Source organism: Sciurus vulgaris, assembly GCF_902686455.1.
Source record: "Sciurus vulgaris genome assembly, chromosome: 2".
NCBI lineage: Eukaryota > Metazoa > Chordata > Mammalia > Rodentia > Sciuridae > Sciurus > Sciurus vulgaris.
Window position 1 is genome coordinate 119,534,393 of NC_136462.1, and position 24,065 is coordinate 119,558,457.

At 36.2% G+C, this 24,065-nt stretch overlaps 1 protein-coding gene, 1 long non-coding RNA gene and 1 pseudogene across 13 annotated transcripts in view; 1 reads left to right on the forward strand and 2 right to left on the reverse strand.

Moving 5' to 3' along the window:
- NEO1 (neogenin 1) overlaps positions 1-24,065 on the forward strand; it is a 244,518-nt gene that overhangs the window by 96,405 nt on the left and 124,048 nt on the right. The gene's annotated exons all lie outside the window — the stretch shown is intronic.
- LOC306652479 overlaps positions 1-24,065 on the reverse strand; it is a 73,619-nt gene that overhangs the window by 46,768 nt on the left and 2,786 nt on the right. The window lies entirely within an intron of this gene.
- On the reverse strand, positions 19,847-20,809 carry LOC306652413 (zinc transporter ZIP1-like; annotated as a pseudogene). The gene has a single exon. The product of its transcript is annotated as a zinc transporter ZIP1-like (transcript).

Genomic DNA, 24,065 nt, shown 5'->3' on the forward strand with positions numbered 1-24,065 from the left:
TATTAACAATTAATTGTTGAATGAATGACTAAAACCTTGTATTGAAATTGTTAAATATGGAAACTAGAATGATTTGTTTGTGGTTAATTTATGATTTATGTTTTCCTTTGTGCCTTGTTTTTCTTTGACATTCAGTGTATAAGAAACTGAGATTTAAAAAAAAATCCTCTAAAGGTTTTCCTGGAGGCCGATGGAACATTACTCTTACTTAAACAACTGAAATCATAATCAACACTTTGATGTAATAAAGGTTCATAAACAGTGCTTGATCATTTTTATTCCCATTCTTGACTTTTTAAGGTCTTTCATAAGGCATCATGTTGTTTTTTTTTTTTTTTTTCCTTTTCAAAAAATACTGAAACCAAGGGCAGGGGGTGTAGCACAGTGGTAGAGCACTTGTATCACAATGCAGGAGACCTGGGTTCAATACCCAGTTCTTGCTCCTGTCCCTCATGGGTGAGAAAGGCTTTCCATGGGAGGGATGGGCAGGTTGCGAAATAAAAGCTATGTAAGTAGACCCACAGAATAATTACAAAAGACCAGAAATATATTTTAAAGAGCAGGACAGTGACGGGTTAAGCTGACCAGAGGGGTAGGCTTCCAACAAAGAGGGAGTCCTGCTTGCTTTATTTGTAGGTACAGTCCAAAGGGGATTGATTCGTAGGTACAAGCTCTCAGTGTAGGAGGAGTCTGGTCTCAGAGCTTGCTTCTTCACTGACAGCAGGATGTGGGTGGGGTAAGCAGGCCCTATGGCTCCTAGTGAGTCACTCCCATGTCTGAGCTGTGCGCCAATGTGAGCGGAGAACCAGGACAGGGCCCCACCTGAATCAGCTTTCTCCAATCAGTGGATTCCGCCTGAGAGTTCTGCAAACCAGGCTGCCCTGCCTAACAGCTCCAGCGTTGCTCAGTTCCCAGACATGGCAGAACTAAACCTGAAACCATTAAAGATGAACTTTCCTCCATCTCTGCTGCCTAAAACCCTCTTACCTTTATTTGCTGTCATGACTCAAGTCTATGTGCATTGAATCCCTTCATCCTCGCCAACACCTATTGTTGCTTGTATTCTTGATAATCGCCATTCTAAGTGGGGTGAGATGGAATCTTAGGGTAGTTTCGATTTGCATTTCTCTTATTACTAGAGATGTTGAACATTTTTTCATTTATCTGTTGATTGCTTGTAGATTTTCTTCTGTGACATGTCTGTTCATTTCCTTAGCCCATATGTTCATTGGGTTATTTGTATTCTTCGTGTAGAGTTTTTTGAGTTCTTTATATGTTCTGGAAATTAGTGCTCTAACTGAAATGCGAGTGGCAAAGATTTTCTCCCACTCTGAAGGCTCTCTGTTCACATTACTGATAGTTTCCTTTGCTGACAGAAAGCTTTTTAGTTTGAATCTATCCCAGTTATTGATTCTTGCTTTTATTTCTTGTGCTATGGGAGTCCCGTTAAGGAAGTCTGATCCTAAGCTGACATGTTGAAGATTTGGACCTACTTTTTCTTCTATAAGATGCAGGGTCTCTGGTCTAATTCCAAGGTCCTTGATTCATTTCGATTTGAGTTTTGTGCAGGGTGAGAGATAGGGGTTTAATTTCATTCTGTTGCATATGGACTTCCAGTTTTCCCCGCACCATTTGTTGAAGAGGCTGTCTTTTCTCCATTGTATATTTTTGGCACCTTTGTCTAGTATGAGAAAATTGTATTTATTTGGGTTTGTGTCCATGTCCGCTATTCTGTACCATTGATCTACCTGTCTATTTTGGTACCAATACCATGCTGTTTTTGTTACTATTGCTTTGTAGTATAGTTGAAGTTCTGGTATTGCGATACCCACTGCTTCACTCTCCCTGCTAAGGATTGCTTTAGCTATTCTGGGCTTCTTATAATTCCAGATGAATTTCATGATTGCTTGCTCTGTTTCTGTGAGGTACGTCATTGGGATTTTAATTGGAATTGCATTGAATCTGTGTAGCACTTTTGGTAATATGGCCATTTTGACAATATTAATTCTGCCTATCCAAGAACATGGGAGATCTTTCCATCTTCTAAGATTTTCTTTAATTTCTTTCTTTAGTGTTCTGTAGTTCTCATTGTAAAGGTCTTTCACCTCTTTTGTTAGATTGATTCCCAAGTATCTTATTTTTTTTGAGGCTATTGTGAATGGGGTAGGTTTCCTAACTTCTCTTTGTGAAGATTCATCACATGTATAAAAATGCATTAGATTTATGAGCATTGATCTTATATTCTGCTACTTTACTGAATTCACTTATGAGTTCTAAAAGTTTTCTGGTAGAATTTCCTTGTTCCTCTAAATATATAATCATGTCATCAGCAAATAGGGATAGTTTGAGTTCTTCTTTTCCTATTCGTATTCCTTTAATTTCTTTGGTCTAATTGCTCTGGCTAGAGTTTCAAGGACAATGTTGAATAGAAGTGGTGAAAGAGGGCATTCCTGCCTTGTTCCATTTTTAGGGGGAATGCTTTTAGTTTTTCACCATTTAGAATAATATTGGCCATGGGCTTAGCATAGATGGCTTTTACAACGTTAAGGAATGTTCCCACTATCTCTATTTTTTCTAGTGTTTTGAGCATGAAGGAATGCTGTATTTCATCATGTGATTCTTGACTTTAAGTCTGTTGATATGGTGAATTACTTTTATTGATTTCCAGATGTTAAACTAACCTTGCATTACCCACTTGATCGTGGTGCACTCTTTTTAATATATTTTTGTATGCGATTTGCTAAAATTTTGTTGAGAATTTTTGCATCGATGTTCATTAAGGATATTGGTCTGAAATTTTCTTTCCTCGATGTGTCTCTGTCTGGTTTAGGTATCAGGGTGTTGTTGGCTTCATAGAATGAGTTTGCAAGGGTTCCCTCCTCTTCTATTTCATGGAATACTTTGAGGAGTATTGGAATGAGTTCTTCTTTAGAGGTTTTGTAGAACTCTACTGAGAACCCATCTGGTCCTGGACTTTTCTTTGTTTGTAGGCTTTTGATGACTTCTTCTATTTCATTACTTGAAATTGATCTATTTAAATTGTGTATGTCCTCCTGGTTCAGTTTAGGTAACTCATATGTCTCTAGAAACCTGTTGATGTCTTTGAGATTTTCTATTTTGTTGGAGTATAGATTTTCAAAATAGCTTCTAATTATGTTTTGTATTTCAATTGTGTCTGTCGTGATATTTCCTTGTTCATTCCGAATTTTAGTAATTTGAGTTTTCTCTCTCCTTCTCTTTGTAGTGTGGCTAAGGGTTTATCAATTTTGTTTATTTTTTCAAAGAACCAACTATTTATTTTGTCAATGTTTTCAATTGTTTCTTTTGTTTCAATTTCATTGATTTCAGCTCTGATTTTAACTATTTCCTGTCTTCTACTATTTTTGGTGTTGCTCTGTTCTTTTTCTAGGGCTTTGAGCTGTAGTGTTAGTTCATTTATTTGTTGATTTTTTTCTTCTTTTATTGAATGTGCTCCATGAAATAAATTTTCCTCTAAGTACTGCTTTCATAGTGTCCCAAAGATTTTGATATGATGTATCTTTGTTCTCGTTTACCTCTAAGAATTTTTTAATTTCCCTCCTGATGTCTTCTGTTATCCATTCATCATTCAATAGCGTATTATTTAATCTCCAGGTGTTGGAGTAGTGTCTGGTTTTTATTCTGTCATTTATTTTTAATTTCAATCCATTATGATCTGATAGAATACAAAAGTATCTCTGTCTTCTTATATTTGCCAACAGTAGCTTTGTGGCATAATATATGGTCTATTTTAGAGAAGGATCCATGTGCTGCTGAGAAGAAAGTGTATTCGCTGTTTGTTCTATAAATGTTCATTAAGTCTAAATTATTGTTTGTGTTATTGAGATCTAGGTATCTTTGTTCAATTTTTGTTTGGAAGATCTGTCCAGTGGGGAGAGAAGTGCGTTAAAGTCACCAGGTTTTATTGTGTTATGGTCTGTTTGATACCTGGAATTGAGAAGGATTTGTTTGATGTGCATGTATGAGCCACTGTTTGGGGCATAGATGTTTATGATTGTTATGTCTTGCTGATTTATGCTTCCCTTAAGCAGTATGAACTGTCCTTTATCCTGTCTGACTTTGTCTTGAAGTCCACATTATCTGATATGAGGATGGATAATCTGACTTTTTTGCTGAGTCCATGTGCATGGTATGTTTTTTCCCATCCTTTCACCTTTAGTCTGTGGGTATCTCTTTCTATGTGATGAGTCTCTTGCAGGCAGCATATTGTTGGATCTTTCTTTTTAATCCAGTCTGCCAGTCTTTGTCTTTTGATTGATGAGTTCAGGCCATTAACATTAAGGGTTATTTTTGAGATATGATTTGTATTCTTGATCATTTGGCTCTTTTTTTTTTTTTTTTTTTTTTGATACCACTTGGTTTCTTCTTTATTTGGCTATTCCTTTAGGATAATTCCTCCCTTTGCTGATTTACATCATTGTTTTTCATCTCTTCCTCATGGAATATTTTGCTGAGAGTGTTGTATAGTGCCCACTTTCTTTTTGTAAATTCTTTTAGCTTTTGTTTATCATGGAAGGATTTTATTTCATCGTCAAATCTGAAGTTAAGTTTTGCTGGGTATAAGATTCTTGGTTGGCATCCGTTTTCTTTCAGACCTTGAAAAATGTTGTTCCAGGCCCTTCTAGCTTTTACAGTCTGGGTTGAAAAATCTGCTGATATCCGTATTGGTTTCCCCCTGAATGTAATTTGATTCTTTTCTCTCGCAGCCTTGAAAATTCTGTCTTTATTTTGTATGTTAGGTATTTTCATTATAATGTGCCTTGGTGTGGGTCTGTTGTAATTTTGTATATTTGGTGTCTTATAAGCCTCTTATACTTGATTTTCCATTTCATTCTTCAGATTTGGGAAATTTTCTGATATTCTTTCATTGAATAGATGGTTCATTGTTTTGTTTCTCTGTGCCTTCCTCAATCCCAATAATTCTTAAATTAGACCTTTTCATGATATCCCATAATTCTTGTAGCTTCTGTTCATGATTTCTTACCATCTTCTCTGTTTGGTCAACTTTGTTTTCAAGATTAAATATTTTTTCTTCAGTGTCTGAGGTTCTGTCTTCCAGGTGTTCTATCCTATTGGTTATGCTTTCTATGGAGTTTTTAAATTTGGTTTATTGTTTCCTTCATTTCAAGGATTTCTGGTTTTTGTTTTTTGGTTTTTTTTTTTCAGTATCTCTAACTCTTTATTAAATGATCTTTTGCTTCCTGCATTTGCTCTTTTAACTGTTGACTGGTGCATTCAAAGCCTGCATTTGTTCTTTCATCTCATCATTTGCTTCTCTGATCATTTTAATTATGTACATTCTGAACTCCCTTTATGACATTTCTTCTGCCATGCCGTCTTTGGATTTTATTGATGTAGCATCTAGGTTTGTTTGGGACATTTTCTTCCCTTGTTTTCTCATATTGCTCAGGTATCTACCCCTTTAGTAGTGAAACTCTGAGATATTGCAGAATTCCTCCGTTGACTTATAGTATCCCTGTAGATTTCCAATAACTCACCTTCTAGTCTTCAGTAGCCTGAAATCTTGGAGGAACTTGATAATGCAGTGATAATGCAGACGGAAGCTGCCCCTCTAGGGGTGGTAGCCTTCAGGTGGGGTATATTCCCTGCTGGTGGGCAGAGGCGCCTCCACTTGTTGACCAATGGTCAGCCAAAGGGAGGACTAGACTTCGGGCTGGGGCACAGCTGGTCTGGGCCTGTGTCTCTGGTTCTACCACCCTGGTGGGAAAGCCTTACCTGGCGGGGAAGACCCACCCAGTGAGTCACATGATGTTTTCCTTTTATTTCTCTGTCCGTATAATTTTTTCTTCCTGGACATCTGTTATTCCACTTGCTCATTGAAATATTGGTTTTCTGCAAAGGTCTGTCTTCATCCTGCCACTCTTAACACTATTAGCTCATGGTCAGTTTCAGGTATGACTCATATAAAAATAATCCCCAACTTCTCAGACTACTTTCCTTCCTATTGACTGTCCCATAGGTATCCCAGACTTCACATACCCAAAACTGAACTTAAGATTTTTTCCTTGGAATCTTTCTCTTCTGATTTTCTGTATTTCAGTGATATCATTGCCTATTTACCTGTGCTAGAAACATTAGAATTATTCTCTTCTTCTAAACTTTTAATAATATATTTTATTTCATCCATTACATTCAGAATATTATTTCAGCCTGTAATCAGTATAGAATTATTAAGCTTTTTGTTTTTATTTCATACTAAGTCTTGGAAACCCAGTGTGTATTTTACATGTAGAGTATAGCTAAATTTGAACTAGCCACATTTGAAGTCTTAATAGGCATCTATGGCATATTGCTAATGAATTGGCCAGCACAGGATCAATGATTATTTCAATCAGTATACTGAGTGTTAGCGGTGAGGCAGATAGGAATTGTGAGAATAATAAAGTTAGAATGAAATTATAGGTTATCTGACAAACTATCAAGAAGCCCTGCTTTTTTTTAATTTTTTTAGTTAACATATAATATTGTCTATTATTGTGGGAAAGCAGTGTAATGTTTCAGTACGTGTATGCAATGTGAACTGACCAAGTCAGGGACATTAGCATTTATATCTCCTTATCACTTTTTTGTTTGAAGCCTTTGAGCTTTTCTAAGTCTTCATCAAATATACATTAAGTGGTACTTATAAATTAACTAGAATATGATGAATTCCTCATTAGAAGATAAAATAATTTGTGAACGTGATATAAAAATGTCCCAACAACTTGAAAAGGGTTCACCCTCATTAATAGTACAAGAAATACCAGTTAAATCATATATTTTTTTGTTTTTGCTTACTGGTTGTCATGAATGAGCTACACCATTTACATGGACTTGATACATCTGTGTCCAAAATGTCAAAATGAGTGAATGAATGAATGAATTTATGTATTGTGGTGCTGGGGATTAAACTCACTCTGCCACTGAGCTACACCCCCAGCTCTTTTATTTATTTTATTTTGAGACAGGGTCTTGCTAAATTGCCAGGGCTAGTCTTAAACTTGTGATTCTCCTGCCTCAGCCTCCCAAGTTGCTGGGAGAATTCATTGAATATCAGTAAATTCACAAGCTACATCAGTTTCATTGGATTTACTTCACTGAGTAATCCTGAGATTGAATATCAATAAATTCATAAGCCACATCAGGACATTGGCTTTATTTCACAGAATACTCTTTATTTCACTTGGTAATCGTGACCATGGAAATTGCAAGTTCTTTATTCCGTTCTAATCCTAATTACTAATATCTGTAACACTGAAATCACACATCATACTTCCCTATGAATCATAGGTTACAGAATGGGTTAAGAAAGGGTTAAGAAGGGCACAGGATTTAAAGAGGCAGCAGGAAGAGCAAAGGCAAAGAGTTGATACAAATAATTACTGCAGGTTCTTAGGTAAAGAGTTAATAAACCAGTTCTACAGCTGCGGAGCCTGACAGCCTCGGGAAGAAACTGAAGTTCGGGAATAGTTAGAAGTTCTTGTTGCCTGGCAATCTCTATCTCCTGGTACCTACACCCATCACAGAGTGGTCCAGAATAATGTGACAGGTTGGTGATGCTGTGTCATAGTCTTGCGTGCCTTTTTGTACGTTCAGGTGAGGAGATTGCATCATTGCTCGATCTGGTGCGTCTGATAAGCTCCCATGCCTGCTTTCTCTATTATGGTCTGGTTAAGTCCATGTGTCTGTGTGCCCCTGACATAATTCGATAAGTTCACAGGTGGATTTTTTTATTAACATGAATAAGTTGTCAGTCTGTGCCTTATAACTGTGCTCTGCAGCTAGTGGTTGTTCTTCATGGTAAATTCTTTGTGCCCATCACCTGGTGATTATCTACTTGCACAGACAAGACACCTGTTCATTCTGCCTTAGCACTTGTACCCCAAATGGACTAACTCAGGGCAGGGCATGGCACAGCCTGCTCTCTAAACTGGTACAGTTTAAAAATAATAAACCACTCTTGGCAAAATTACAGTAAAATGGAGATTCTCATATATTGCTGGCATTTGTCCAAATTGATTAGCCAGTTTGAAGGACAATTTGGTGATCTTATCAAACGTCTTAAAATTTACACATCCTTTGACCAGTAATTCCATTTCTAATTATTTGTTTTAATGGAATAATGAGGTGTCTGTGCAAAGATTTATGCATAGAAATATGTCCTAAGATTATGGTGTAAATTGGATCATGTCCTTTGACTTTTTTCTAAAATTTACCTCAATTCAATTAGCAAGAAGTCTTATTTATTTTCCTCTTGAAGTCTTCTCCCTGTAATTTTCATAATACTAGGTTTACTTACCTTGATGGGGTCATTTTTCTTCCAAGCTCCAAGCACAGAGAGAAGTCTTAAATCTGTATGTAGTGTAAGTTGGATGAGTTTGTGGTTACCATTTCTTTTCAGGGTGATTTAATTTTGGAGGCAACAGCTGGCTGCTTATAAACACCGTGCAGATTTTTTGCTTGTGCTTTCTCTCATATTCGTCCTTCCACCCCTGGCCGGACTTTCCTCAGAAACCTCTAAAACTGACTCTTACTTATTCCCATCTACTCTTCATAGCTCTCCAGATCATTTCATTAGGTGCTCTTTAATTGTGTACACGTGCCCTACATATGTTTTTCTTATTTTATTTACCACATTTGTGCCTTTTTCTCCCCAACCCCACCTCCCAATTTCTGTCTTTCTACCCTACCAGACTAACTTCTTTGTGGGTATGTCTGGCTCATGTCCATCTTTGATCCTCAGTACCTAATATCTTGACTGAAGCTACATATCTTGACAACACCCCTGGATAAGATATTGGAGAATAACTTCAAACATGTTATTTGTATCCAGAATATTTCAAAATTTCACTTAAAAATCTTTTTTAAAAGACATTATTGTAAATTAGAAAATTCTTTGAAGTTGTTTTATAATCCTATATTGGGACCTAAATTGTTTTGGATTGGTTAGATCTGTGGTCATTTTAACTTTCAGATAAAATTGCCATTTTATAGACTTGAAACAATTTTCCAATAGTTATGTAACTTTATTCTGAACCACATTGCCTCATTTCCTTGGTAACTAAACACCATCAGAAGAGAACTTTCAGATACTTAGGAAACACCAGAAATATCCATGTAAAACAAAATGAAATGTGATATAATGTTAGAGCCTACAGTTGTGGAATACAGATGGATGATTTTCGACCATGAAAATGGAGAAGCTGTTCACGTGCCTGAAGATTCTGCCTATGTACTGTTTGGGCATTAGGTAAATTGCGATATAAGAACTCAGCTGTACTGTGATTTCATGTTACCAAAATGATCCTAATGAGGAAAATAAGCAGGCATTGTGCAGAAATGGATCTGTGGTTTTATACAACTACCAAGAGGTCAGTTGTGCAGCTCACATAAGGAATATGGTACAGTGATGTGATCTTGGAAAATTAATCAGTTTATGTGAACTTCACTTCTCTTATTTGTGAAATAGTCATAAAGATACTTTCTTTGTGGTGATGGTGTGAGGAAGAGGCTTAATATTATGCCTGTCACATGATAGGCATTCAGTAAATGTTTCTCAGTAAATGTCCCTACAGTTCAAAACATCTTGCCTTTCTTTCTGAGCCTTCTTCACTTGATTCTTCTTTCTTTGGTTTCATATTTTTGCCTATATCTGGACTCTGCTCCCTCCTTGGATCATTCACATTGGCATCTCAGAGGACTTTGTTTTGATTTTGTCTCATGTCACCAACCATTAAATGACTCTTATCTCCATGTTTTGTAATTTGTGAGCCAGGCCATTCACACCCCATTACTTGTGCCTAGGAGAGCTGTTTTTAAAGCTCTCACCTAGGTCTGTGCATGCTGGACTCTACTTGACCAAGACAGCTGAAGGGACAAAGTATTAGTAACTCTTCATCATTCTTTTTTTACAATATTTTTTTAGTTGTCAATGAACCTTTATTTTATTTATTTCTATATTTTATTTCGAACCCAGTGCCTCACACATTCTAGGCAAGTGCTTTGCCACTGAGCCACAACCCCAGCCCTATCATCATTCTTAATTTAAAAACTTAACAGCTAAATGTGGTGGTACATACCTATAATCCCAGCATCTTAGGAGGATTGCAAGTTCAACATTAGCCTCAGCAACTTAACCAGACCCCGTCTCAAAATATAAATAAATAAATAAAATAAAAAATAAAAAAAGTGGAAACAGGGCACTCGGAAATAGCTTAATTATAGAGTGCCACTGTGTTCAATTCCCAGTACCCCTTCCAAATTAAAAAAGTCTGTTTCAGTAGGAAGATGAAATTATGCCCCTTCCAGCCCAGGAATAACTGAGAACTTTTTCAGTTATCTGTGTTGACCTCAGAATTATAAGCTTTCCTTGATTATTCAACTCTGGATCTCTTATATATTAACATTAGCCCTCTTTCTTTAATGTGTTATATATTCATTTCATCCTTATTGAGAGGATGACTCCTATACAGTATTTACTGTCTTAGTTTTATTGAACTATATTTCTTGTACTTCAAAGGTGTTTTCAAATTCACCAGCTTTAATCAAAGAGCGATGCCAAGAGGAATTTTAGTAATTTTAGTCATATTGTTGGTAAATTTCTCATATTAAATATACTGAATCTCTTAAACTTCCAATTCTCTTAAGTTTAATTTCTTCTTCTTTCTTTAATAAAGAGATGATAGAATTAGGAACAGCAGGAAAAGCAGAACAGTTTTATGAATTTAAAAATGTCTCCTTTCTTACTGAAAATTAAACTCAGAAGCTCCAAAATGGGCAGTGGAAAGATTTTCTTCTAGCGAAAAGAATATCTGAAACTGGCATCTTACTGATTTTAAATTTCTTCCCCAGTTACTCACTGCTACCCGATTCTGTTGTGTGTTTAGTGATGACACTTTCAAGTAAGCCTGGGTTTACACATAGTTATGGGATCTACCACCATCTGGTCCCAACAGGAATATCTTATCTCAGTACAACACAGTTACTCTCAATTTATCTGAAAGCTGAATGCATCTAAGTGGGGAGGGGGGAACTAAATGAAATCTGTATCTATTCTGCCTTTTCCTCAATCTCCATTGTAACGATAACCAAGATATTTTTTATCGGTCTTTTTGTCCAGAGAAATCCCTTAGGTTGAGATTGTATTAGTGGGTTTCAAACTTTTTTAGAGCCGGAGGAGACAATAGGGAACTCAAGCAAAATCACACTAGGAAGCCAGACATTTAAAATAGATAAACATAGAATTTCTCTAATGAAAGCTGGGCAGTCTGGGAATAGAATCTCCATACACTCTCATTCCTTGTTTTGATTTTTTTCTTGTCAGTGATTACAAATACAAGATTTCATTGATTCTCTTAAAAAAATAATATCAGCTGGGCGCAGTGACTCAGGAACCTGAGATGGGGATCACAAGTTCAAATCCAGCTTCAGCATCTTAGCAAGACCCTGAGCAACTTAATGAGACTCTGTCTCAAAATAAAAAAGACTGGGGATATGGCATAGTAGTTGAGAGCCCCTAGTACCAAAAAATAATAATAATAATAATATCAAAGATATTTTTCAAGCAATAAATATTCAGTACCTGCTGCAAATAGGTAGAAGGCAGAGTCCAGTCCACAAGAGATAAAATGGCAAACAGGATACAGTCCTCATCCTCAAGGTTACCATGGGTAATACAAAGAAGTAATTAGGCATTTCTAGCCCAGGATGATAAAACTGCAATATTCTACATCAACTGTGTCTCATAAGAATGAATCTGGTAGATTTCAGTGATTCTTGAGCAGAAAGTAGGAAAAACTATGGCACTTGATGGTTTTAACATGTAAATATTTTCCTTGAATTCTCAACATCATATTATGCATCAGAAAATGGAAAGTATATATTTTTTTGCATTTTTGAAACTTTTTTCCCATACAAACAAAACAATGAATCCTCATTTATAAAATAACTGTTAGATACAAGATACAAAAATAGTTTAGAAACAGACTCATTATCTTAAGAATATATTGATTTCAACAGTAATTTATTTTCTTAAACATGTTTAATCATGTTTGTGAAATATGGGTTAAATGATGAAAAAATGGGTGACCATGAACATACGCTAATTTCATTTCCAAACTGTTGTTTCATTCTATAGGTGATATCTTGGATGTCCTCTTTTGATAAATACATGGTTTAAGAAAAAAATTTTATGTGAAAGATCTAATTCAATAATGATCACAGACCTAGATTGTTTTCTTCTGTAGTTTTAAAAGCCAAATTTTACATGGAGAGAGAGAATTTGGCTTGTGGAGTTTGAAATCCTGAGAAAGAAACCTAGGTATTCTGTGCCATTTTCAAAACCAAATCATTTGGGAAGATCCTGATCTTTGCTAACTGTTTCTATTTATATTTTACATAGTATTAATCTTTTTCTCATTTTTTTTCAAAATAGTAATGCTTCTTTTCTTTAAAAAATCTTAATAAGGAATAAGAATGCAGAGGTATTAAATAATTTTTTTCCTTAGGAAAAATCTTTTAAAATTGTTTTCAACATTTTTGTGTGTCGAAAAGTTTTCATACTAAAAAACTGAACTACACAGCAAACACCCACCACCTGGAATCTTCAACATATTTTACTTTAATTGCCACATCAAAATCTCTTCCTTTATCAGTTTATCTTAATTTTTTGATAAATTTCAGCACAGTTGCCAATATTACCCAGATACTTCAGCATTCATATACAGCCCTGATTTCCTATGTATGTGATATAGTTCAGCCACTTTAAGACAGTTCTTCCAGTTGTGTTAAGAAATTGTCTATTTGTTGATACCTAAAAGAAATGGGCAATAGAAAAATTAAAATTCTGATTCAGTTTCAAGCTTTGCTTTATATGTCTTTAGGCCTAATTGAATTTTAGCTCTTTATCACTTCTACTTTTATTATTTTAGAATTTGAAAATTTTTTCAATATAGCCATTTGTAATTATCTCGGAAGAATCAAAGGAATAACATTAAATGCACTGTGAAATATTTGTACTTTACAAATGAATTCAAAATGTTTTTGCCTGTATAACTGGTATTTCATAATATCTGTATTTGTAGTAAATAACTGAATTCATGTAATGTATTAGTGCTCTCCAGAGAAGCAGAATCAATAGGAGAGAGAAGAGGGGAGAGACTTACTGTAAAATGTTGGCTCACACAGTTATGGAGCCTGAGGAATCCTATTTTCTACTGGAGATGATGACTTAGATGCCAGTCAGTCTTAAGGCCTTAGAACCAATAGTGCTGAATGCAAGAGGAGACCAATGTCCCAACTCAAACAGTTAGGCAGAGAACAAATTCAACTTTAATTTAAACTTGAAATTAAATGGATACACATACAGCTTATACTATCCCAATTTGCTGACCACATGATTCTATATTTAGAAGACCCAAAGAACTCCACCAGAAACCTTCTAGAACTCATAAACAAATTCAGCAAAGTAACAGGATACAAAATTAACGCCCACAAATCAATTGTGTTCCTATACATCAGTGATGAATCAGCTGAAAGAGAAATTAGGAAAATTACCCCATTTATGATAACCTCAAAAAAAAAAGTTGGGACTCAGTTTAACAAAAGAGGTGAAAGACCTCTATAATGAAAACTACAGAACACTAAAAAATTGAGGAAGACCTTAGAAGATGGAAAGAGCTCCCATGCGTTTGGATAGGCAGAATTAATATTGTCAAATAGCCATACTACCAAAAGTGTTATATAGATTAAATGCAATTCCTATTAAAATTCCAATGACATTCTTCATAGAAATAGAAAAAGTAGTCATGAATTTCATTTGGAAAAATAAGAGGCTCAGAATAGCAAAAGCAATCTTTAATGAGAAAAGTGAAGCAGGAGGTGGCAGCACAATACCAGACCTTAAATTATACTATAGAGTTCTAGTAACAAAGACAGCATGGTATTGGTGTGAAACAGACATGAAGACCAGTGGAACAGAATATAAGATAGAGACAAACCCACGTAAATACAGTTATCTCATCCTAGACAAAGGTGCCATAAACATACATTGGAGACAAGATATTCTCTTAGACAAATTGTGCTGAGAAAACTGGAAATCTGTATGTATCAGAATGAAATTGAACCCCTATCTCTCACTCTGCACAAACTCAATTCAAAATGGATCAGGGACCTAGGCATTAGACAAGAGACCTCACACCTACTAGAAGAAAATGTAGGCCCAACACTTTATCATGTCAGCTTAGGAACTGACTTTCTCAATGAGATGCAAAGCACAAGAAGTAAAATCAAGAATCAATAAATGGGATGGTATCAAATTAAAAAAGTTTCTTCACAGCAAAGGAAACAATCAAGAGTGTGAACAGAGAGCCTACAGAATGGGAGAAAAACTTTGCCACCTGCATCTCACATAGAGTGTTGATTTTTAGGATATATAAAGAACCCAAAAAAATTAACACCCCCCTGCAAAACAAACAAACAAACAAACAAACAAACACATAATCCAGTCAGTAAATGGGCAAAGGAACTGAACAGGCACTTCACAGAAGAAGAAATATGAATGATCAACAAATATATGAAAAAATATTCAACATCTGTGGCAATTAGAGAAGTGCAAATTAAAACTACACTAGATTCTGTCTCACTCCAGTCAGAATGTCAGTTTTCAAGAATACAAATAACAATAAATGTTGACAAGGATGTGGGGAAAAAGGGTCACTCATACATTGCTGGAACTGCAAATTGGTTCACCCCCTCTGGAAAGCAGTATGAAGATTCCTTAGAAAATTTGGAATGGAACCACCATTTAACCCAGTTACCCCACTGCTCAGTATATAACCAGAAGATTTTAAATCAGCATACTGTAATGACGCAGCCACATCAATGTTTATAGCAGCTCAATTCACAGTAGATAACTCTGGAACCAACCTAGGTGCCCTTCAACAGATGAATGGATAAAGAAAAGAGGTGTACATATACACAATGGAATGTTACTCAGCCATACGAAAGAATGACTTTATGACATTTACTGGTAAATGAATGAATCTGGAGACGATCATGCTTGGTGAAATAAGCCAATTCCCCCAAAACCAAAAGGAGAGTGTTCTCTTTGATAAATAAATGCTAACACACAGCAAGGAGGGAGAGGAAGAATAGAAGTTCATTGGATTAGACAAAAGGGACTGAAGGGAATGGAGGGAGGATGGAAATGGGAAAGCTAGTAGGATGAATCTGACGTAACTTTTCCTATGGTCATATATGAGTACATCACCAGCAAAACTCCACATCATGTACAACCACAAGAATGGGAAATGATACACCATGTATGTATAGTATGTCATTATACATTCTACTGTCATGTTTATCTAAAAAGAACAAATAAAATTTAAATAAGTAGAGATACTTTCAATTCTAAAAATATAGACAGATTCAGCTTTCTTCCGCCCTTTTTGTTTCTCATGGATTAAATGAGGCCCACTCACTTTACGAAGAACCAGTCACCAGTTCAGATCTGATTTCCTCAGTCACCAGTTCACATGCTACTCTTTTCTGGAACTGTCCTCAAAGACACAGTATTTAAGCAGATGTCTGGGAATCCCCTGGCCCAATCAAGTTGATATATAAAGTTTATTATTGCCAGGTATGGTAGGACACACCTACAATCCCAGCTACTCAGCAGGCTGAGGCAGGAAGATTGCAAGTCTGAGGTCAGCCTTGTCAGCTCAACAAGACCCCATCTCAAAAGGGTCTCAGTGGTGGAGCACTTGTATAGCATGTGCAGGACCCTGGGTTCAATCCCCAGTACCACAAACAATAAATAAACAAACAACCATTATGCTAATATTCTCCTGATTACAAGTATTTAAAAAAATCTAATAACTGCGTTGCCAAAATGTCATTTCCCCTAAAGCCCTGGAGAATTTTTACTTTTCACACTTGTAAAGTAGATTATCTGAGAAGCAAATAAGGTCAAAAAGAATTTAAAATCTAGAGCATATCACATCACTGTGATAAAGTGAGAAAATAAAATATAAGTGAGTTGTTGCATTAGCTGAAACCATTAACCTAAGTCCTCTTTAGTGGGACGGTAATGGTTGACTTTCATTGTACATGGGAAATATGCTTTATATTTTTGAAATTTTAAAGAGATTAAATAGATAAAGTGCATGTTTCCGTGTTTGGCTTATAGGGAATGCTGAACAAAATGTAGTTCCCTTTTCTCTTGTAAAACCCTATATAGAGAGATAAAATTAGTCCACTGACTGATAAATTAGGCTTCTAAAAGTCCCCAATTTGTTTTCCTCTCAAATCCTTTTCTAAGGATGCTGAAAATAGTTACTGTTACATTTTTTAAAAAAACTAGTAGTAGGATTATGAGCCGCTTTGACTTGCCAAAATATTTAACTACAGTAGAAATAACATCGAACATTTTTTATTTTATTCTGAGTATCTTCCTTACATTGTCACATTTATATTATATGAATACACCTGGAAAATTCTTTAAGTTTACTAACAGAAAAGTATTTTCTCTTGTGTTATATCTTCACATCCTTTTAAGGAAAAGTGATTTCCCCAAGATCACAAAACATACTCTAAAGGAAAACCCAAGTTAAAAGCCCAAAACATCTGATTCCTAGTTGGATCCTCCTTATATAGTGTTATACCACTTCAGTAGGATCTTTATTCTCCATGGCTTTTAAACATTTGAACTGCACTACAGATAGTAAGAAATGCATTTTGTGCATGTGTATGTATGTCTGCATGTCTCTCTCTGAAACAAGTTTCACAAAACAATACCTACCCCTACTATGTAAGATGCATTGTTTTCAGTCCCACCCAACACCATCTCTTCCTGTTCTGTGCCTTAAAAAATTGATAGCATGAAACATCAGTAGATCAACCAACAAGGGGATGTGAATAGTTTGTTCTGGTTGAGAGAAGTATTTTCTCACATTGCTTAGAATTGTTAACATTTGCTGATAACAAAAAGTAAACTAACCTTAATCCAGTTTAACTATTTTAAAATTCTACAGTGTCAGCATACTGTAGTGATAACGGCCACCTCGATGTTTATAGCAGCACAGTTCACAATATCTGAAATATGAAATCAACCCAGATGCCTATCAGTAGATGAGTGGATTAAGAAATCATGGTATATACACAATGAAGTTCTACTCAGCCATAAAAAAGAATGAAATTATGGCATTTGCTGGTGAATGAATGGACATGGAGAGTATCATGCTAAAATAAGCCAAACTTAGTAACTCAAAGATTGAATGTTTTCTCTCTTATGTGGAAGCCAGGATAAAATAAAGGGGGAGGGAATGATAGGAAAACATAAAGATAAAGGGAAGATAATAATATAGAAGGAGAGTCAGAGTGGAGGGATGGAGTTTTAAATTATTTCTCTGGCCTAAAATTTATATTATAAAAATATAAGTTTTACCACTTTTTCAGATGATACAAATAATTGGAGTGGAGGCAGAGGGGAGGCAATACAGAATGAATTCTTTAAAAGTTGTGTTATGTGTATATGTAAATATACCACAGGGAATTTCACCTTTATGCATAAGTAAAAAGAATCAGTCAAATATAAATAAATAGATGAACTAAAGGAATGCTAGTAGAGGAAAGGAGAATGGGGGAGGGGAGGGATGGGGGTGTTCATTAACTGAAATCAAACTCCATGCATGTGTGAGCTTATTGGGATGAATCCAACTACTAGGTATAACTATAAAGCTCTAATTAAAAAATAAATAAAATGCTTTGTAAAAATTCTACAATGTCTTCCTTCAGTGTCTGTATTAAAATTCATCATGCCCATGGGTCCTCCCTTGGTATGCTAGTGGGCCAGCAATTTAAGAAACAAATACCTACTTTATACTGAACTGCTGAAGCTCATATTGAATAGTAAATTCAATGATTTCTTGAACATCTAAGAGATAAAATGCTCATTTTGAGTTGCTGTGTGGAATTTTCAAAAATACAGAATTTAAGTTGCATATAGAAGTATACGAAGGTTTTTAAAATTTTTTTTAGTTATACATGACAGAAGAATGTATTTTGACATTATATACATACACGAGGCTTAACTTCCCATTCTCGTGGTTGTACATGATGTGGAGTTACACTGGTCGTGTATTCATATAGAAAAGTTATGTCTGATTCATTCTACTGTCTTTCCCATTCCCATACCCCCTCCTTTCCCCCAACTCCCCCCCCGCACCCCCCCTGATTAATCCGTGGGGGGGCCCATTGTGAGTCAGCATCTGCATATCAGAGAGAACATTTGACTTCAAAAAGATTTTTCTATGCTAAGTCAATTTGGAGAATTTTAATATGTGGTAAAGAGTGAAAAACAAATATCTCAGTAGCAGTTTGATAAATAGAGAACATGTTTAAGAACAAATTTTTCACATTTGGAGATGAGAAATTGTATAGTTCATAAGATACTTAATGATTTACTGGTTTTGATTAAATTATTGTTCAGGGAATTACAGCCACTTATTAAAGGCTTTGTAATATGATTACAAAGTTATTTCTCTAGACTATAAATTTATATTACAAAATAACAATTTTGCCACTTTTTCAGATGATACAAAGAATTGATATTTTATGTAGCCCTAAAAAATAATAATACTGGGGAGTATAAAGAAATAAAAGTACTTTTACTGTCCCTATGCAGAAGTATTATTGCTGTTAACTTTAAAGTTTATATATTTAAACTTAATGTTTTTATAAAATTGAAATAATGCAGTTCATTCTTTTTGTATGTTTTTTCTGTTGTATATCATGATTGCATCTTTCTATGTCAGGACATTCAAATTTATAATATGTTGGCATTATGACAGTCAATAAACTTTTTTTTTTTTTTTGGTATAGAAATGTCTTTTATTTGGGTAACATGTCCAAAAACAGATCAGTTAGTAAAATATATTCTTGAGAATATGGCCTTATGTATAGTCCTTCCTTTTCCAAAATAACCTTTCTCCTTTGAGCTCCTCAGGTATTAAACAACTTTGGTAGCCCAGTGTTTATCATCTGGGCATGGGGCCCCACGACCATGTTTCATATCCTTAGGGTGCAGCAGCAAGTAGGTAGCTGTAGCTCTCCCCTCTCCCCAGTCCGGTTCAGAAAACATTTCTGCCCCACCCCAGATTCTGGGACCAAATTTAAGAGCAAATAGGTCTCCTCCACTGAGATGCTGGGTAGGGCCCAGTGCTGCATCACTGTGCTGCTTTGAGAAAGAGGGAAAGGATTTGTTTGACACTTTAAAAATAGAGGAGTGAGTGGTACTACAGAGGCCACAGAAGGTATTGAGACTGGCAAGAAGAAACCAGTTGGCACTAGTCCCCTGGAGGAGGGGAAGAGGGAGATAGATATGAAGGTAGGAGGTAAGAAGAGTACAAGGAGTCCACTCCCATTGGCAGAGGACTGAAATGAGCTAGAACCAACAGGACACTGATTTGGTCCCATGCCCTTTCCCTACCTTTATCCCACAGCAGCTGGGTACCCACCTCCAGCCTTCCCAGTGTCAGCTTGATATATATCATGTCTAATCTCTAATTTAGCAGTTAGAATCTGTCCCAGTCCTTATGTCCCTTGATCATGTCTCCAGGGTCTTGGCCAGATCAGCCCACTTCTCTCATAGGCATAGTTCCAAAGGCTATATCCCTCCTCCCTGAGAATTCTTTGGTCCTCAGTACCTCCTATTCCCTTTCCTTTCTATTCCCCACACACTGGGGAAGGGGAGGTAGGGAGGGCAGGATCATCTGGTAGTTAACCTCCCCTGCCCCTCTCTTAAAGTCCTCTAGATTTGGATAAAGAGCAGACCAGTGAGCAGACCAAAGCCTGCTGGGAGCAGTATGACCTTGAGGATTCTCTGCTCGGATATGGCCAGCTCCTGGGGTACAATTTCCAGGAAGGTGCCAGCTGCCAGGCCCTCTAGCACAGACTGGGTCAGCTGGTACAGAAACTCATCCAGCTCTGCCACAGCTGCACCCAGCCCAGTGACCAGACTCGTCATGTCTGAGAAGAGGATTCCACAGCCAACCACCACTTGCATTCATGGGTGACTCTGCAGCAGCCATAGGAGTGGGCTGACTATCAGGATACCCCTGTGGAGCAGCAAAGCCAGACACAGCCCAAGTCTCCATGGCCCAAGCCCCAGTCTCTCTGCAGCCCCACTGCCAGCCCCTTGAACACTGAGTGCAGGGCCAGGGAGAAGATAAGCAGGCATGCAGAACTAAGGGAGCTACCAGGGCTCTACTAGCCTGTGGGTCCCCTGGCCCACATGCCAGTGGTGGTCAACCATTCACTATTACCGGCAGAACCCTTGTCTCCTCCTAATGTGGCAGCCCCGACTACTCCTTGTAAGTCAGCATGATCGATTCCTTTACCAGGACTAGAAAAATGTCCATGACCAAGATGAACTCTTGCAGGGGGAGTTGGGGAGTCACGTGCAGTGCCTCCAGTGCCTCATCTCTAACAGCCAGGTAGTCAAACAGCAGGTCCAGTAGACAGGTGGCCAAAGAGACACCTCCTGCAAAGCAGCTTACTAGACTCAGGGCTTTCTGGCATGAAGCTGAGTTTTCATGGTTAGCCCAGGGCTGGTGCAGCATACAGATAGGTTCCAGACTGCAGAGGAGGTTGAGCACGCAGCAGCAGCAGCACCAGGGCCCCCAACTTCACCTCCATCCCCGCGTGCACCAGGGCTCCAAAGCCACAGCTCTAGGTGCCACACCAGGAGTTCTGGCTCTCCCCAGGGCCCCATGTGGTTGTGGTAGCTCCAGTGACTCTCAGACTTCTCAAGGGTCTCACTACATGGTATCAAACTTTTACTTAAAAGACCAAAAGATGGGTATTTGAGTGTTAGCGGTCTTGCTGTCACTGTTGCAACTGTTCAGCTGTGTCATTGTAATAGAAAAACACCTTAGACTATACTTAAACAGAGTGTGGCCACATTGCAGTAAAATTTTATTTACAAAAGTGAACCACAGTTTGGTACCCACTGCTACATAGTATTCATTTGTTTGTCTAGGTCCCTAATTAATATTTAGTGGTTTCTGTGTTTCACTATTATAAGTAACACTGTTTAGAATATCCTATAGGTATGCATTTGTATCCCTATTGATAAAGTAAATGGTAATTATGTTTTAAGTATTGGTACATCTTGCTAGTTTTTCCTCCAGAAAGGTGGTATCACTTTTCTTATCCACCAGTAGTGAAATAGTTTCCTCACACCCTCCCTGAAATGGTGACATCAAATTTTATAGTTTGTACAAATAGAATGGAGAATATATACATATATACCTTATTTTGCTTTTTAATGACATATCTTTTCATATTTTTTTGACTTTTGTCTTTGTTCATTCTTATTTGACAGTTTTGGCATTGTTTTTGATTGACTTGTATAATTTTTATGTATCCTGAATATCAGTTCTTTGACTTATGAATTGCATGTAATTTATTCCAATATTTCACCTTTTAAACAGCTTTATTGAAATATAACGGACAAACAACATACTGCATATATTTAAAGTGTACAGCTTGATTTTTTTATGTTAAGTATCCAAAAAATTATCACTATAATCAAGATAATTAACATGCATCACTCCCAAAACTTTTGTAAAGCCTCTTATAATCCCTGCCTTTCATACCCACTGTCTTCGAGTAACCACCAGTCTACTTTCTGTCATTATAGGTAAGTTTGCATACTCTAGTCGTTTATGTACATGAAATCACACAGTATGACACTCCCCCTCTTTGTTTTGGTCTGGCTTCTCTTCATTCAACATATTTAGTCTGTGATTCAGCTGTATTGTTGTATATCTCAATATTATTTCTTCCCTTTCTTTCCTAGACGTATTCCATGGTAAGAATATAATGCAGTTGTTTATCCATTCACCTCTAGATGGACTTTGAGTTGTTTCCAAAATTCAACAACCAAAACTAAAGCTACCTTTAACATTCCTTTAATCTTTTCATTTTAAGACATTTTTCTATACAGAAGAAGTTTATTTCAGTATAGTCAAATATATCAATTTCTTCCTTTTGGAATTGGATCTTACTTAGACTGCATCCCTGGCCCCTCCTACCCTATGCCATGTTAATAAAATTGTCTCCAATTTTTTTCTAATACTTTTGTAGTTTATTTTTACTTTTTCGTCTTTGAACCACTTGGATTTTATTTTTGCATATGGTACAAAATTCTCCCTCTTCATTCCCTTCTTTACCCTATTAGTCTCTCTTCTATTTTTGTGAGATCCCTTCTTTTATTCCTTTAAAAAAAAACTTTTCTCTCTCTCTAGCTTCCATATATGAGAGAAAACATTTAACATTTGACTTTCTGAATCTCGCTTTTTAAACTTAGCTTTATGGTCTCCATATCCATCCAGTTTAAATCAGCAGATGACATAATTTCATTCTTCTTTATGGCTAAATAAAATTCCATTGTGTATATATACATTTTCTTTATCCATTCATCTCTTGATGAACACTTAGACTGGTTCCATAATTTGACCATTGTGAATTGCACTGCTATAAATGTTGTGGTATGCATATATCACTGTAACATGCTGATTTTAGTTCTTTGGGATAAATTCCAAGGTGTGTTATAGCTGGGTCATATTGTGGTTCCATTCTTTTGAGGAATCTTCCTGCTGCTTTTGTACGAATTCTCAGTCCCACTCACAGTATATAAGCATACTCCCCACCTCCACATTCTCACTAGCAGTTATTGTTATATATGTTTTTGATGATTGCCATTCTCACTGGAATGAGATGAAATCTCAGTGTATTGACTTGAATTTCCCTGATTGTTATGACTATTGAACATATTTTTATATATTTGTTGGCCATTTATAATTCTTTTGAGAAATGTCTGTTTAAATTATTTACCCATGTATTGTTGATTCACTGATGTTTGTTATTTCCTGCTATTTTGATTTGTTTAATATATTTAATTTGGTTTTAATTCTCATTTGCTTAACATGTTCTGGTGAGCTTCATTCTTTCAGGAGCTCTGGGATTGTTTTAAAGTTCTGTGAGTAGTATTTAAAATTTTTTTATTCTTTTCAGATATGTATGACAGAGTATATTTTGACATATTATACATACATGGAGTACAACTTCCCATTCTTGAGGTTGTATATGATGTGGAGTTTCACTGGTCATATATTCATATATGAATGTGGGAAAGTTATGTCCACTTCATTCTACTGTCTTTCCTATTCCCATCCTCCCTAACTTCCCTTCATTCCCTTCGTCTAATCCAGGTCTTTAAGTATATTCTATAGTGTTGGCTTAGTGGTCATGAATGCTTTTATCCTTACCTTAGGAAGTTTTTATTTCTCCTTTGATTTGGATGTAGCAACTTAGGTTGGCTATTCTTTCTTTCCAAGCTTGGATTAGCTCATTCTAAGCCCTCCTGGATTTCAGAGTCTAAGCTGAGAAGTCAGAAGTAACCCTTATTGGTTTGCCTCTAAATATGACCTGACATTTTTCTCTTGAGATTTTTAATGTTCTGTCTTTATTCTGCATATTAGGAATTTTGATTTTGCTGGGTCTTGGAGAACTACTTCTTCAATCTTATCTGTTTGGAGTTTTGTAGGCATCCTGTGTGTAGATGTCTGTCTCATTCCTAAGGTTTGGAAAATTTCTGCATATCTCCATGTATCTCCATGCCTTCTTTAATCCCAATGACCTCTTAATATTTTCCCAGAGTTCTTGTATATTCTAGTCATGATCTTTTTATTTATTTTTCTTTTCTGCTTACTGAGTGTTCAAGTTCATATACCCTGTCTTTGAGGCCTGAATTTCTGTTTTCTATGTAGTCTAATCTATTGAATACCTCCACTGAATTTTTTACTTGATTTATTGTGGCTTTCATTTCCAGGAGTTCTGATTACTTTTTTTTCAGAATCTCTGTGTCTTTACTGAAATGGTCTTTCACTTTCTATATTTGCTCTCTTAATTCATTCTTTAGATATTCTTTTAGCTCATTAATCATTTTAATAATACCTTTTTGT